We start from the raw sequence: 13,725 nt of genomic DNA on the forward strand, positions 1-13,725 counted from the left end.
AATGATCGATACGAATCGCGAAGCTTGCGCGTAAGTCACTGGCACTCAGCACGATTACGGAAGACGTCGTGTTCACACCTCTCCTCATCCCGTGACCAAAATGCAGCGTCTTTGTTCCAACTTTGCGTTGACCAAAAGCGGTGCTGGGAAATCGGTTGACGAAATCCGGTTTTTGGGGCGCCAGGCGAAGGGGGTGTGTGTTGCCAGCTGTATAGCGCGGTTCGAGGTAACTGACTGTGGCGTGGATGGGACGCAGGCTGTCCGGCAGTGCCGACACAGACGTAGACGCCCTGCTGCAGCCGTTCCCTCGCCTGCCGCGCGAGCTGGCAACGCCGCCCCGTGACGTCAGCGCTGGGTGGGGCAGCCGGCTGTCTGTGCGGCCCAGTTGTGACGCAGCAGCCTGGAGGGAAGCAGCGTGCCACGTTGTCCCGCCTGCCCAGACAGAGCTTGTGTATCTTGTGTCTGCACGGGAATACCACAGAAAGGTAAGGCAGGAATTTATGGGAGCGGCGGGTGTTCTGCACCCTTCTGTGTGGTTTGTCGCGTAACTCACTTACTGCTCTTGTCTAATACTTTGTCTTACTTTGAAAAATTACGACCGCTACGAACAAAGGGGGTGGCTAACAGTGTGTTAAATTACCGTCTTGAGTGTTCAGTACTTTATAGGTCGTTACTTGTGGTATTGCTCCAGTCTGTGAAAACTGGAGCGAGAATAACTTGGAACGAATGGAAAATAACGCTACATTCAGTCGGCTAGTGTTCCGATCTGCCACTCTCGATTTCCCCAGAATTCACGTAGCACAGGTATTTAAAATGGAAAACCTCGCGTTCTTAAGTTCGCAGGACGCAGTTTTACGAAAACCGTCAAACGCAGAACTTCGCAGTAAGCGAGTATTAGTGCGACAAGGCGTGTAGCGGCTTGCAGGCGTGGCAGAAATTTATTTTTTAATGTTTCGCGTAATGTGGCCGAATTCAGACATCTAAAATGTTGTCGTGATGTACTCATTCAGAAGTATAATCTCAAATTACGGCTTTCACACAGTAAGAGAAGTACCGAAGTTGGAAACATTGCGCGTCGCGAGGTAACGTGACTAAGGGCGCTGCAATACGCGGACGTTAGTCAGACAGTATTTCAGAATGAGGGCAGTTACCGACTTCCAAGAAGCTGTACGCAAGACTACGAGAACTGGAGAGATTTTTCCGCTACCCCCCTACTCCGGCCACGTTGTCGCTGTTCATGGAGTCAACTTAGGCATCAGACGTATCGTTGTAGTTTATCAGTAGCTAGCTATTCGCGACGCAGTTTGCAGACAGTACCGCCACACCCCGTAGGGTATCTGCAAAAATTGCATCGTCGTACGGCCCACACATCAGTAGACATGGCGTGTCAAAAATTTAGACGCGCGATAAACGGGCTTTTCTTTAAAAAGCAGCGCAAATTAAGCAGACTGTGTTTACCCAGTATTTCGGAATGAGCACTTACTTTCGAACACACATTAAGAGGAATTTCAAACCCTTAACTAAACTTTATCTCGCTTACATGCTTAACGTCAGATGTTACACACGTAAACTCGTCTGCAAAGTAATGAGACGTCGGAAGCTGTTTCGTGCGTGGGCGTTGCGGATCCTGAAATCCATTCGCGAATCACAACTCGTGGAGTCACGCCGGCACGCTTATGGGGATGAGACACAGCACTCGCGTTCATTTCCGTATTTTCACAATTTTCTGGAATTAAGGTGTAAGTAGGCTGCTTACGTTTTCTTATTGACAACGTTACGTAGCGCTCTGTATGAAAATCACTGGCTGTGCTGTGTGCAGTCTGTGGCGCTCGCTGTATTGCAGTAGTTCGAGTAATGAAGATTTTTGTGAGGTAAGTGATTTGTGAAAGGTATAGGTTAATGTTAGTCAGAGCCATTCTTTTGTAGGGATTTTTGAAAGTCAGATTGCGTTGCGCTTAAAATATTGTGTGTCAGTTTAAGCACAGTCGTATATAATAGTTGTAATGGGACGTTTCAAAGGTTATGGTGAACGAGCAATCTGTAGCTTTCCCCAACACCCTCATTACAAACAGGCGACCATTTGCGTAGTAGTTGGCGAATTCTTGAGAATTTATCGTAATGTTCGTGCTTCACGAAATAAACATTTCGTATTTTTTATCGCTCTGTCACGTCTCCTCGTTTGTGATTTGCTGATGAAATTTTTTTTTAGCTCTCTACAACGCTGCATCGCTTTGTTTGGCTGTTCTCGTGTTAGTATTTGCCTGATGAGAGAGCCCGGTGTGTCGACAAAGCAACGCGTCAGCCATCTGAGACGCGCCGTGTTCTGTGCGGCCTGCGCTTCAGTCGTAAATTATGTGAGGGAGGGATGAATGTCGGTGATTCTGACGCCGTCACTTACCAGCTTCTTCATTTCACGTTGAAATGACACGATTAAAGTGCAGTGTAGATTTCCATGTGCAGCCTGTAACGGCGGGAGAACCTAGATTTAATTTGTGCCATTTCCAGTGCAACAGTTGCGAGAATCGAGATAGATTTGTTGTTAGTTTCCGTCAGAGGCCTGAATCACGTCAAAATTATATCATTTGTGGGGGCATTTGCTAATTATGTTTGACAGAAACCTACAGTAAACATTATTTCGCTTAGCCAGATACTGTTACAGAAACCTTACACGTTATTGATGGTAAGTCACAGTTTCGGAATCGTGGGTGGCCACTGACGTCACATTTGCCGACACTTGGGCGTGACAAAGTACTGAATATGACCTGTCTTGAAAAGTTCAGAAATGTCGTGTATCAGGTAGACTGCACATCATCGTAAAACGCAAATTTCTCTATCAAAACTATGAAATTGACAATTTTATCATCGGAAACAGGTAGATCAACACGACGACTGTTCAGTGTGCTCCCCTCATCCACTGCCAGCAAAGAACGCGTGACGTCACGGAAAAGTGACTGTCGTCACACGTGAGGGACAGGATGATTTGATAAAAGTTGCGCGAATTTTATGTATAATAAGTAACCCGGAATCGGTGCTCTAAATGCCCTTCGCTTTCGTGACGTGGAACTGTGTGTGGTGGCTTTCGTATTTATACTCGCCTATCACAAAATATACAACGCAATTCATGCACGCCGTATTAAAGACCTGTTCAAAACGTGTCGTGTGTAGTGAGATAAGATTTGCTGAATTGTAGAAAACTGTGGCGTTCACGGATGAGCAGTAGCGGCAGCCAAAACAGTTTCCTAAGAAGGCCTCCACTTAATCGCGAGTGTGTGGAATCGGCTCTTTGGGTCACACATAGATATCCAGTAATAAGGGAGTAAGGTCACTCGTGACTTGGGAATGTGCACAGTGTTTCCGGGTGCTTTCAATTCATTAGGTGTTCTGTTCACCAGTAAAATGTTTTAGTTGCATAAAATTTCACACTGTGGTGTCTCACATGATACTTGGGCTGGCAGTAAACGTGACTCAACGTGGAGACGGTGGCGAGGCATCGCCCTGAAACGTGGCTGAGGGTAACCTGCGTGCAGGAGTAACCGTGCTGTACCGGTGTGCGGACATTTGCCACGATTTTAGCTGCTCCGAAGGGCTGGGTCCGTTGTGTCGTCCCCCCCCCCCCCTCCCCTCCTCACCCGCCGCGTAGTAAAGCTACTTACTGAGCCTTTCTGCTGATTTACTTAACACAGGACCAGAATCTCTTAGGAGTTTCCGCCACATTTATGGGGTATCAGTTCCGTCTCTTATTAATTTATTTGGTACGAATCTCTCGAGTGCTGTTGATAACATTTCTTTGAACTTTAAGCCTCATATGGTCTTCACTTACATAGTTTGGAAGGATTGGGGAGTGTCTCTTAGAAAGAAGTCTACCGAATTTTTAGCAGCTTTTATAAATAGATATATTTCGTCTTTAGTTTTGGTGAATTTCTTTTTTACGGAATTGATCCTCGCTACGACTTTGTTCACTAATCCCTGTATCCGTCGTGATGCTCGGGATTATTTGTGGCTAAGAGTTCAAGTGTGTTTTCGTAACCATTTCCAATATGAATGGTCTCGTTAACTAATTGTTCAAAATAATTTGAAGAGACCATGTAGAACAATTACAGAAGTTGTTTTGTATAGGGTCTGAAAATGAACTTTTGACAACATATGGAAGGTAGATTGAAGTCGCTACCAACTATAATTGTATGAGTAGCTTACCTATTTGTGATGAGGCTCAAGTTGTCTTTGAACTGTCCAGCAACTGTTTCATATGAGACAGGGGGTCGGTAAAAGGAGCCAGTTATTAATTTATTCAGGTTGTCGAATATAACCGCTGACCACCCTATGTGACAGGAACTATCTGCTTCAATGTCACTTGTGAGTTGGAACAGGCATTACATTATTTTTCCTTACGTTGTGCTTCTTGTTTCTGTTCTAGTGTAGATCATTACAATTACGGTTTTTCCCTCCAAAACCTAGGATGTTTTCTCTGTGACTCTGTAAATACCAGAGCTAAACAATGTAGAACAACGTACGTTACAAGCATAGCATTCTGTATTACCACAGTTACTTATCTCTAACATTTTTAAAAATGTACGTAGACTTTAGATGACTTGTCAATCATAGAAGTTCTTATCTCTATTTAGTAGCGTATTTTCAGTCATGTTTTGAACATTGTCCCGCTACACTTTATTAACTAATGTTTCGCCGCAAGAGATATCGGATTTTAGAGAGTAAATTAATATGGAGTATGTCGTTCTTCTTTTCAAACGTTCACATACCCATTTCTTCTTTCCTTATTGTCTTTTGGGCATGCAGTTTTAGTAATTAAAGTAGGCACAAATGCAGCGACAAAAAAAAAAAAAATGATTAGCGTACATTCGCACTCTTTTACATCTTTCCGTTCTTGTTGTTCCCTTGGCGATGGACTGTTTCTATCTCAATAAGTAAGCGTGAAAGGAAGCTACCGTACAGACAGAGGGATCTGTATTTATACTTGGCACAACTAATCACATACTTAGTCGTCGGTATTGCTTTCGTTTCCCAAATGTTATAAATGTTTCGATTTCGGAGAAGCGCTGTATTTCCCCGAGATGTCGATGAAGGAGGTCCCTTACGTACTGGTTGCATCGAGTAAGATGGGAAGACGCCGGTTTGAAAGCGGACAGAAGTAGTATGAGGAAGGGCGTCCCTAACCTGAGGGATCGCTAGTCAAGCTACCTGGCGAAGGGGCAAGTGTGGCAAATGTCCAGCGTGGCAAATGTCCGTCATTCGCTGTACCACTGTGTGCTTGTAATCTGAAGTTGAGCAGCCACTCACAGAGGTCCATCGTGGACTGTAACTGCTGTATTGCAGCGAAACTTGGTATGCTAATGCGCCCTTGCGGAACCGATTTACACTGGAAAGAAATGCTCCCATATGTAATGGATTGGGAACGGAACGTGCGCAGGAAGGGACAAAAAAGTGAGAAAGGCAGAATGTCGATATTGTTAACCGCCACTTGCAGAACTTGTTCAGTGTGAGCACCGGAGACTTCCGCGAGGTGTTGCACAGTGACAGATTCGCACCTGGTAACCGACATTGGAATTGATTTCCTCCGGCGCCAACTGGTTTCGCGTTAACGCATTAGCATGTCTACAGTGTTTCGCTGCCTTACCATACTCAGACCACAGTGGACTTGGGTCAGTAGCTGCATTTTACTTACAAGCACCCGGTACTTGAATGTCTCAGACGGAGAAAAAAAGGTTCGTGAAAATTTCGCTGTCGCCTTGGCGGTCCATTTGGTGATACACAATTCAGTAGTTAATCAATTAAAATAATCTGCAATTTTCTCAGACTTCCGTCGTGTGTTTCACTTTTCTCAAAGCATCAAGGCTCTGCAAGTACCCGTATTTCCAGTACAGGCGGCTGCCTAAACTGGAGCAGCTCGCAGCTGCTGGTAGCGGCCGACATTGACCCGTGGCGTAATGGTGTGCTGCGTGACGTCACACACACACTCACGGATACAACAGAACGCGTGGCTGCTATATTATTTTCTGTAAAGTCTTGTGGTGGAAAAGTGATCCGTTGCTCGGCCAGAGTTCTGGGACAGGTTGTCAGGTTACAGTATGGTTGTCAGTCAGCGGAGCCAAAGAAATGGAATGTTACAGTAACAATTTTTGTGTGGCACGTATTTCACGCATGTTAGCTTTCGAAGAGTGTTGTATGTCCGTGTTGGTGACGCACAGTTGGAATCGGCAGGTTCAGTGCTGGGCGCCGCTTGTCCCTGGTGTGGAGGCAGGTCAGGTCCACACCTGTGCAGCCGCGCACGCCCCTTGACACGTGAGCACGGCAGACAGCGGCAGCCCCCACTCTCCGGACGAGCGCAGACCGCGCTCTCCCGCCCACCGTTTTTTTGTCTTTTTTGTACTGCGTCTCACTGTTGCGTTCCTGTGTTTCGCGCCCTTCCAAATTTTCGCAAGCCCATTGGCCGAGTGGTCTGAAAAGAAACAAAATGGCTCTGAAGATCATCGTGCATACATACCTGTGACGCGAGTTCTCGGCAACATCCAGTATGACCTCTATTTTGTGTAATCAGTGATCGAGTGGCCTTCTGCTAATATTTCAAGTTCATTTGAGTCAGCCACAGTGCAATGAAACCCTACTTTAATCGCTAGATTTTCGAAAATAAACATTAAGAGAAACAGGGCTGTAGTAGAATTATAAACATTATGACTTAAATATAGGAGACAACCGCAATTACGACACACACACCGTTTAATTACACAAACCCGTGACCAGTTTCAGATTTTCAAACATCCATTGTTAAGTGCTTTTGCAAGCTGATCAGTACTTGCGTTAACCGCCTACGGCGAATCCAGCGATGCGAAATTTCGTCGTTTAGGTAGCAACAAACATCGATGGTCCCTGAAGGAATGAGTAGTCGAAACAACTCCAACATATCGATATAAGATGTATCCGCCACAGTTGTCTCACAGTATTAAAACGGCCCATTCAGCTTCGCCTGTCACTGCACAGGATACATTAACCCTCGGCGAATCGCGTTCATGCACCGAAATTTGGTGAGGATTTTCAGTACGGCACACTCTCACATTGCGGAGATAAACTTTTTCAGAAAAGTGTTAATTGCTTTGTCGCTGAATATCAGCGTGGGGGCGAAATGTCCATCCTCAAGTGATGCCTCCAATGTGGCGCAAATCTGAAGGCGCCGGCCGTAACAGTCCGCTTTTAATTGTTGTAAGGGATCCGGACGGTACGGTTTGGAGTGTGACCGCCGACGCACTGTCTTCCACACACTTTGCTGCGGTGTTCAGAGTTCGTGGCTTTTGGCTGCTGTTGACTTGTGTGGACTGCGTACAAAAATCTCGTTCAGCCCCCCCCCCCCACCCCTTACACGGTTTTTTGCAGCTGCCACATTTGGTCAAATACCTCGCATGTTCCAACACATGAAAAGTCTTGCCTCGTCGGCATTTTGGCAAAGCGCTGAATTCGTAACGGCATGCAATCATATTCGTCCACTTAATACTTCGGAAAAATTCGAATTCTGCAAACTAGTGAATCGTTGACGGTAGCCCTCTGTTTCGCCTTTTACCTGTCGTCTTTAGTTTCTGCACCAGTACGGTACTGAGCAGCCCAACTCATGATCTCGAGCCCCTTGCTAATTTTACACAAGGCCAAGAAGTCTTTAAATTCTAATTCAGTCTGGTTGACAATATTGCATTTACGAATTATTTCAATAACGTACATAATATCTGTACACATAATGTGCTTCCAGGAACACCCGCGAAATGTTAACCATCAAAGTACTTCTGTGCCCTTACAATTAATCACTGCTGCGCCTAATATTTAATTCACAGAATCTGGTACTTTCTGAACGCGCTTGGTTACACTTCACGTGCTGACTTTAATCCCAGTACATACACTGTCTACCTTAGTGTCGGGAATCTTTCCGTAAGCAATGAAAGATAATGTACGTAAGTGATCAGTATACGCCTACTTCTATTGAACCCATATAACTCCTCTGTGGTACACAAGTTAATTATGTACGTACATGTAACCGATGCAGTTCCGCGTGTAACTGACGTATACAAAGACGCAGGTATCGTTAGTAGGTCGAGTGTAAGTGTTTGAATTCTAAAATTGGATGTAGAAGTTCGTTATGTGGAGAGCCAAGTACGAAAAACCACTGCACCAATGGCTTTATTCTTCTTTCAAAATAATGCTGAGAAATTTGTACACGAGTGCTTTCTAACGCGTAAATACCTAGTGTATGGTGAGCTGTCAGTGTTGCTGTTCATTAACTTGTAATTCACGCCCTACCTACCCTTAGTTCACTTACAGTATCACTGAAGCGTCGTTCCTTTCCGTACGTAAAATTGCGATTACAAGTTACGAAATGCCACAGTAGGTGAAGCAACGTCCTCTATAAAGCACTGCAGGACCTTTGCTTGTCTCTGAGTTGCACAGCTGATACAATGAATTTTCCTTGCCACTCACGAATAATTCCGTCTCTCGTTTGTTTACGATTAAAATGCTTAATACTTGGGCAAAGCTGCTCATAGCAAATATCGTTCTCCTTACTGTTTATCTAAATATGTCCCCGACCTTCCATGCCTTCTTTCTTTTGTCGTGTAAATTTTGCCAACTCCAAGGAAACAAGACGACCGGCAAGTCAGGAATTTTTGTCTCCTTATCTATGAATTTCAAACAGCTGTTTCTCTTTCTTTTTCTCTTACAGAAATTAATATTGCGTATTTCTTTATATTTACCGCGGGTACGAATTATTTCCTCTTTTTTACTTATTTACTTAAAAATATGCGAATAATCGTTACCACCTAGATGGATATAAAACATGAAAATTATATCTATGGACGGTTAGTCTCTAAATTGGCTAAAAGACAATTACTACCATCTTTGTAGCCTCTTTTATGTAGATGCTTTAAAAATATATTCATTACATGATGAACGGTGCTGTTTTTTATAAACTCACGCAAAGATTTATTAACGTGACTTCTCTCGACCGAAATATTTCAGACAGGTCTAAAGAAAACGATGCCGTCAACTCTTGACAGTTTTTGTGTGGTGATCCACAGTGCGGACCTTACTGTAGTTAGTTTCTTACTGTGCTTAGTTTGAAGCGTCAGAAATTAAACTTGGTATTTGAATCTAAAGTAAGTGCAGCTTGCGGGGATGACGTCAGACAGCGATATTCTGCGCGGTTATATTGTAAGAATTCGTACCTGTAACTACGAGATTTCGAGGGATTTTTTCCTTGCTCTTTGTTCAATACAAAGCCACAAATTGTGGCACCAGTGCTCCGGTAGTATAAAACCGAATACGGCGACCGGTCAAGTCTCTTCTGCATCAACGAATCAGAGCGCAGACAACAGCCACTTGCTGGGAACTGTTGAAAGTGACCAGCCCAAATATAAGGGTTACTGCAGAAAAACAGCCGCCACAAAATAAGTTCCGGCCATCGTACTCGGCGCAGCACGAGGGAACAGACGGAAAAATTTAGGTTCCTGTTCCGCCCACGAATGGCGCGTGGGTAGGATGATCCTCGGTAAGGCGTCTTTATTGGCCGCAGTTTCTCGATTTTTCTCGTCGTAATTTCGCTGCAAGCCTGGAAGCTTCGAGGAGACGAGCTGGCGCTGCGGAACAGCGGTTTGTGGGCAGGAAGCGGGCGTCCGCGCAGTGCAGACAACTGCGAGCGCCAGTCCAGGGTCAGCGGGTGACGTCACGCGGCGAGGCTGTTGGAAACCGGCTGCAGGGAGAAGCACGTTGGTAGGTGGGGTGGGGGGGGGCAGCAGCGAGACTGACGTCACGGCGCAGCGAAGAACGGCTTCGGTGAACAAAGTACCCACCACCACATTCCGCAAAGTCGTCTCAGGTTTGGATCTGTAGGTGGTTACTTAGTTTCACTACATGCTCCATCACGATATTAATTTTGTGGTGCTTTAGGTTTAGATTTGATTGATACACGAGAAGTGTGTTGGAAAAGACGGTATACAGTTACATTCATAACGGTGCATTTTGTGTGCTTCATATCGTTCGAAAGCGATGTTTCACGCTGAGCCGGTAAACACTGGCGCGTAAAAAATGTGTACGCCACAGGAAGTTTTCAGGCAGAAGAACGTTTCCTTCAGCTTGGCCGATCTGCTCGGCGGTGGAGATGACCCGAAGTTACGGGGGCGGCGTAAACACCCAGACCGCGAGAGAATGTAATTAGCGACTCGGCCGGGAATCGAACCTGGGACGCTAACCACGGACTGCGGACACTGCTGCACGGACCGTCAACACGAGTCGGTCTGGGATACACTGTGTAGGGCTCATCACCTCTCTTCCCTGTTAGAAGTAGTCACTGTTTCGAAATTCTTCCGTTCATTACCGCCTTAGCAACGTCGCGTTTTCTCTCTGTGGATTGGGGGGGGGGGGGCGTCAAGGGGGGATGTGAAGATGTTCTACAAAACAAAAATCTACTCGCATTTTGACCTAGAACATGCGAATTTCTTCTCAGGTGGGTCTCTGATAAGAGCCGTGCTGTCCGTTCAACGGAAACAACGATTGTGTTTTCCGGCACGGAATATCCGCTGACACACTTCTGGGTCACGTTATTCTGTTTACACTTGTTAATAAATGAAATGGCCATGATAGTACTCGTAATTATGTAGGAAAATTATATTACAAATCGCCTACTTTCAAAAAGAAATTCATAGCTCAGATCCTCAATAACAGAATTGTGGTTGTGGAATTGCATACAAAGAAAGATTAATTAAACGAGAAAGCTTATTTGTTGTATCTTGAAATATTGATGCACTATTCGAAGTCTTCCAATTATCAAATAGATGATTTTTGGGCACAGGCCACTGATGTCATTGCCAAACAGAAAGAAGAAATCGCTGCAAGGCATGCGAAAAAACTGTCAAATTTGTCCAAGGGTGTTATCAGAGGTAACCAACAAGGATGTTCCAATAATACAGGTTTCACACCCACGTTCTGTGAACGTGTTATTAATAAAACTTCTGTAATGTTTTCAACAGCTAAGACCCAGTTACTGTCCAAAGCGCTGAAATTCAATATCGCACCTGCGATTAAAGAACCACACGTGGTAGACAATTTCATAGTAGGCCTTAAATTAGGTTTGGAGTGTACCAAAACGCCAAAGAATGTTCAAACGCGGTTTGGCTAATAATCCTGTAAAATCTTAGAAAATGAATGATCCGTCGCTCAATCAAAGCATTACGTTATAGACCGGTGAAAAGTATTAATCGTAAACTGGAGAATAATGGCGCCCTAATTACGAAAGCCGATATCAGGAACTCGTTAATTATAGCTTCCAAAGCGGAATACATAGATAAAACAGCCATTTTTCCATCAAAATGGCATTACTTCCATCGAATCAGATCCTAGTCAAGCGTTACAGAAAGAGATAAGAATAGGTTTGCAGAACACTAATAAATTAATAGGAGTGTTTCTAAAGAAATGGCTCCTGAATATGAACCCGAAGCCTCCCATACTAACGAGTCAATTCAAAGTTCACAAAAACTTCCATCCGATACGTCCGATCGTGGACAGCGCAAATAGTACGTACCACAAGCTGGCTGTCTGTTTACATTACAAAATCAAGGACAACTTCGCTTTCCAGAAAAATTACTTTCAGAAACTCTGTCGAATGGTAAATAAACTGAATAATGTAATCTGCCATGCCACATCCGAGCTGGCCCCCTTTGATGTTTCCAGCCTCCGTACCAACGTACCTGTAGATCGGACTTACACCTCCATAAGAAATTGTCAGATATTGAAATTGATGTGCTCATGAATCTCCTGCGCATTGTTTTGAAATACAATTACTTTTCTTTTAATGACAAAATATAGTCACAAGCGTACGGGTTAGCATTGGGTAGTCCTCTAGCAGGGATTCTTTCCCATATATTCATGGATACGATAGAATCTCAATTTTTTGTTAAAAATATAGAGATGGCGGAGAAAATGAAGTTTTATGCCGAGATACGTGGATGATATTCTCTTGGTGATGTGACTCGTCCCAAGAAGACATAGATCAGATACTTGTACTGATTAACGATCTCCACGAGAAAATTATTTTTAGTCTTGAAAACGAGTCACCCAGTAGGGCGTTGAGCTACTTATATCTTAGGTTATCTGTAGTAGATGATCACATTGAATATGACATCTTCATCTCCAGGAAGCATAGGTTGAAAAAATGTCATACCTGCCGATTCTGCACACGCGCTGTCGCATAAAATGGCACTTTTTCACTCTAGTATACATAGAGCGATATCCATTCCCCTATCCGCAGAAGCCTTTGAACACGAACTGGCAACCCTTGAAACAACAGCCCGAAATAACGGTTACGAGCTTGAAATGAAGAGACGACTCTGACAGGAAAGTAAATAATTATAAAAGGAAAAGTTCCACGTTAGGTTATCGTGCTGGAAGTTAGTGCATTCATAGGTAAAGTTTCATATTAAATAGAGGGTCTTCTAAAGAACCGGGGGTTCAAGACAATTTTGCCTACTAATAGTAGGCTGGAGAACAACCTGATTCACACTTTAAAAAAAGCCTAAATTGCCATTATCCGGAGTTTACAAGATTGTATGTGGCAATTGTCCGAAATTTTACATCGGCCAAACAGGAAGAGCCTTACTAACGAGATACAAGGAGCATATCCCTACTAAAGTTGCGGATGGCAAGCGTGGTTCGACATTCGCTGAACACTTGGTGCAAACGGCTCACGCACCCAACCCTCCGAATAATACTAAGCTCTTGCATTGCGAAGTTCCCGTACTACATGACAAAAAATAACCTTCTTAACGACCAGCTGCAGCTGCGAAGCAAAAACTTTTTTGAAGGTGTTCAACCGTTATTCCATCCGCCATAAATAATCGTAGGGAGTAATCAACATGTTTAGCACTCCCGTTTTGCCGAATAGCTGGCATCATCCGGTATTTCAAACCCGTAGTTATCCACCATGCGGTCAAGTTCGATGTTTAGCTCAAATATGCTAGGTTGGCTTAAAATAGTAAACGCATTGGTCCCTTCACTTTTGACGTCCAACAAATTATTACAAATGTTAAGACAGTCGCTATATCTGTGCTCCTTACAGGACAACGTGTACGTCAGTTTCGTTAGCCGCACGCGGTTGTTCGTAAAATTTTAAGTTTAGGAGTACACGTTGGTACGAGTGTCAACACGCACTGTCGCGCATGCGCTCTCGAGGCTGTGGACAGTACCAGTACAACGTCCGTTGCTGCCGTACAGCGGTCGCGGAGTGGGGCCGTGGCTGTTTCCCAGATAAGTTATTACAACGTGGCGACGTATTTCTGTATTATAGTGTTTAGTTTCTGACGTTGCTCAGTATGGACAAATCGTAGTTCCTTTTGTTCTGAAGAAGGTTGGGTTATCCCAACTGAAACATAGGTAAACATTGCAACTGGGGCTGTTGTTAATTTCAAATTAATATTTATACAGTTGCTCACAGGGCCGCGAAATGTTGAAAATGTTATAATAACCTCATCTCCTCTTCATTACTGGTCACACATAAGCAGCTTATTTTCTGGAGTTGGGCTTTAAGAGCGTCGTTGGTGGCTGCTCCACACGCCGTGCAGGGCGGCGTGAGGCGCACACAGATCGTCCCTGCAGCTGAAAGCAGCGTCGTGCCGTGCTCGCGGTGCCCACTAAAGGCTGCCGACACAGACTGCCGCATATCGGCGGCCATATTTGTCTGCACGA

At 44.5% G+C, this 13,725-nt stretch overlaps 1 protein-coding gene across 1 annotated transcript in view; it reads left to right on the top strand.

Moving 5' to 3' along the window:
• Positions 1–394: 394 nt before the first annotated feature.
• Positions 395–13,725, top strand: part of LOC126108323 (TD and POZ domain-containing protein 1-like) — a 48,165-nt gene continuing 34,834 nt past the window's right edge. Inside the window, exon 1 of the mRNA XM_049913542.1 lies at positions 395–485. The gene's annotated coding sequence lies outside the window, so the exon portion shown is untranslated. The remainder of the gene's footprint in view (positions 486–13,725) is intronic.

Source organism: Schistocerca cancellata, chromosome 11 (genome assembly GCF_023864275.1).
Source record: "Schistocerca cancellata isolate TAMUIC-IGC-003103 chromosome 11, iqSchCanc2.1, whole genome shotgun sequence".
In the NCBI taxonomy this organism is placed as follows: Eukaryota; Metazoa; Arthropoda; class Insecta; order Orthoptera; family Acrididae; genus Schistocerca; species Schistocerca cancellata.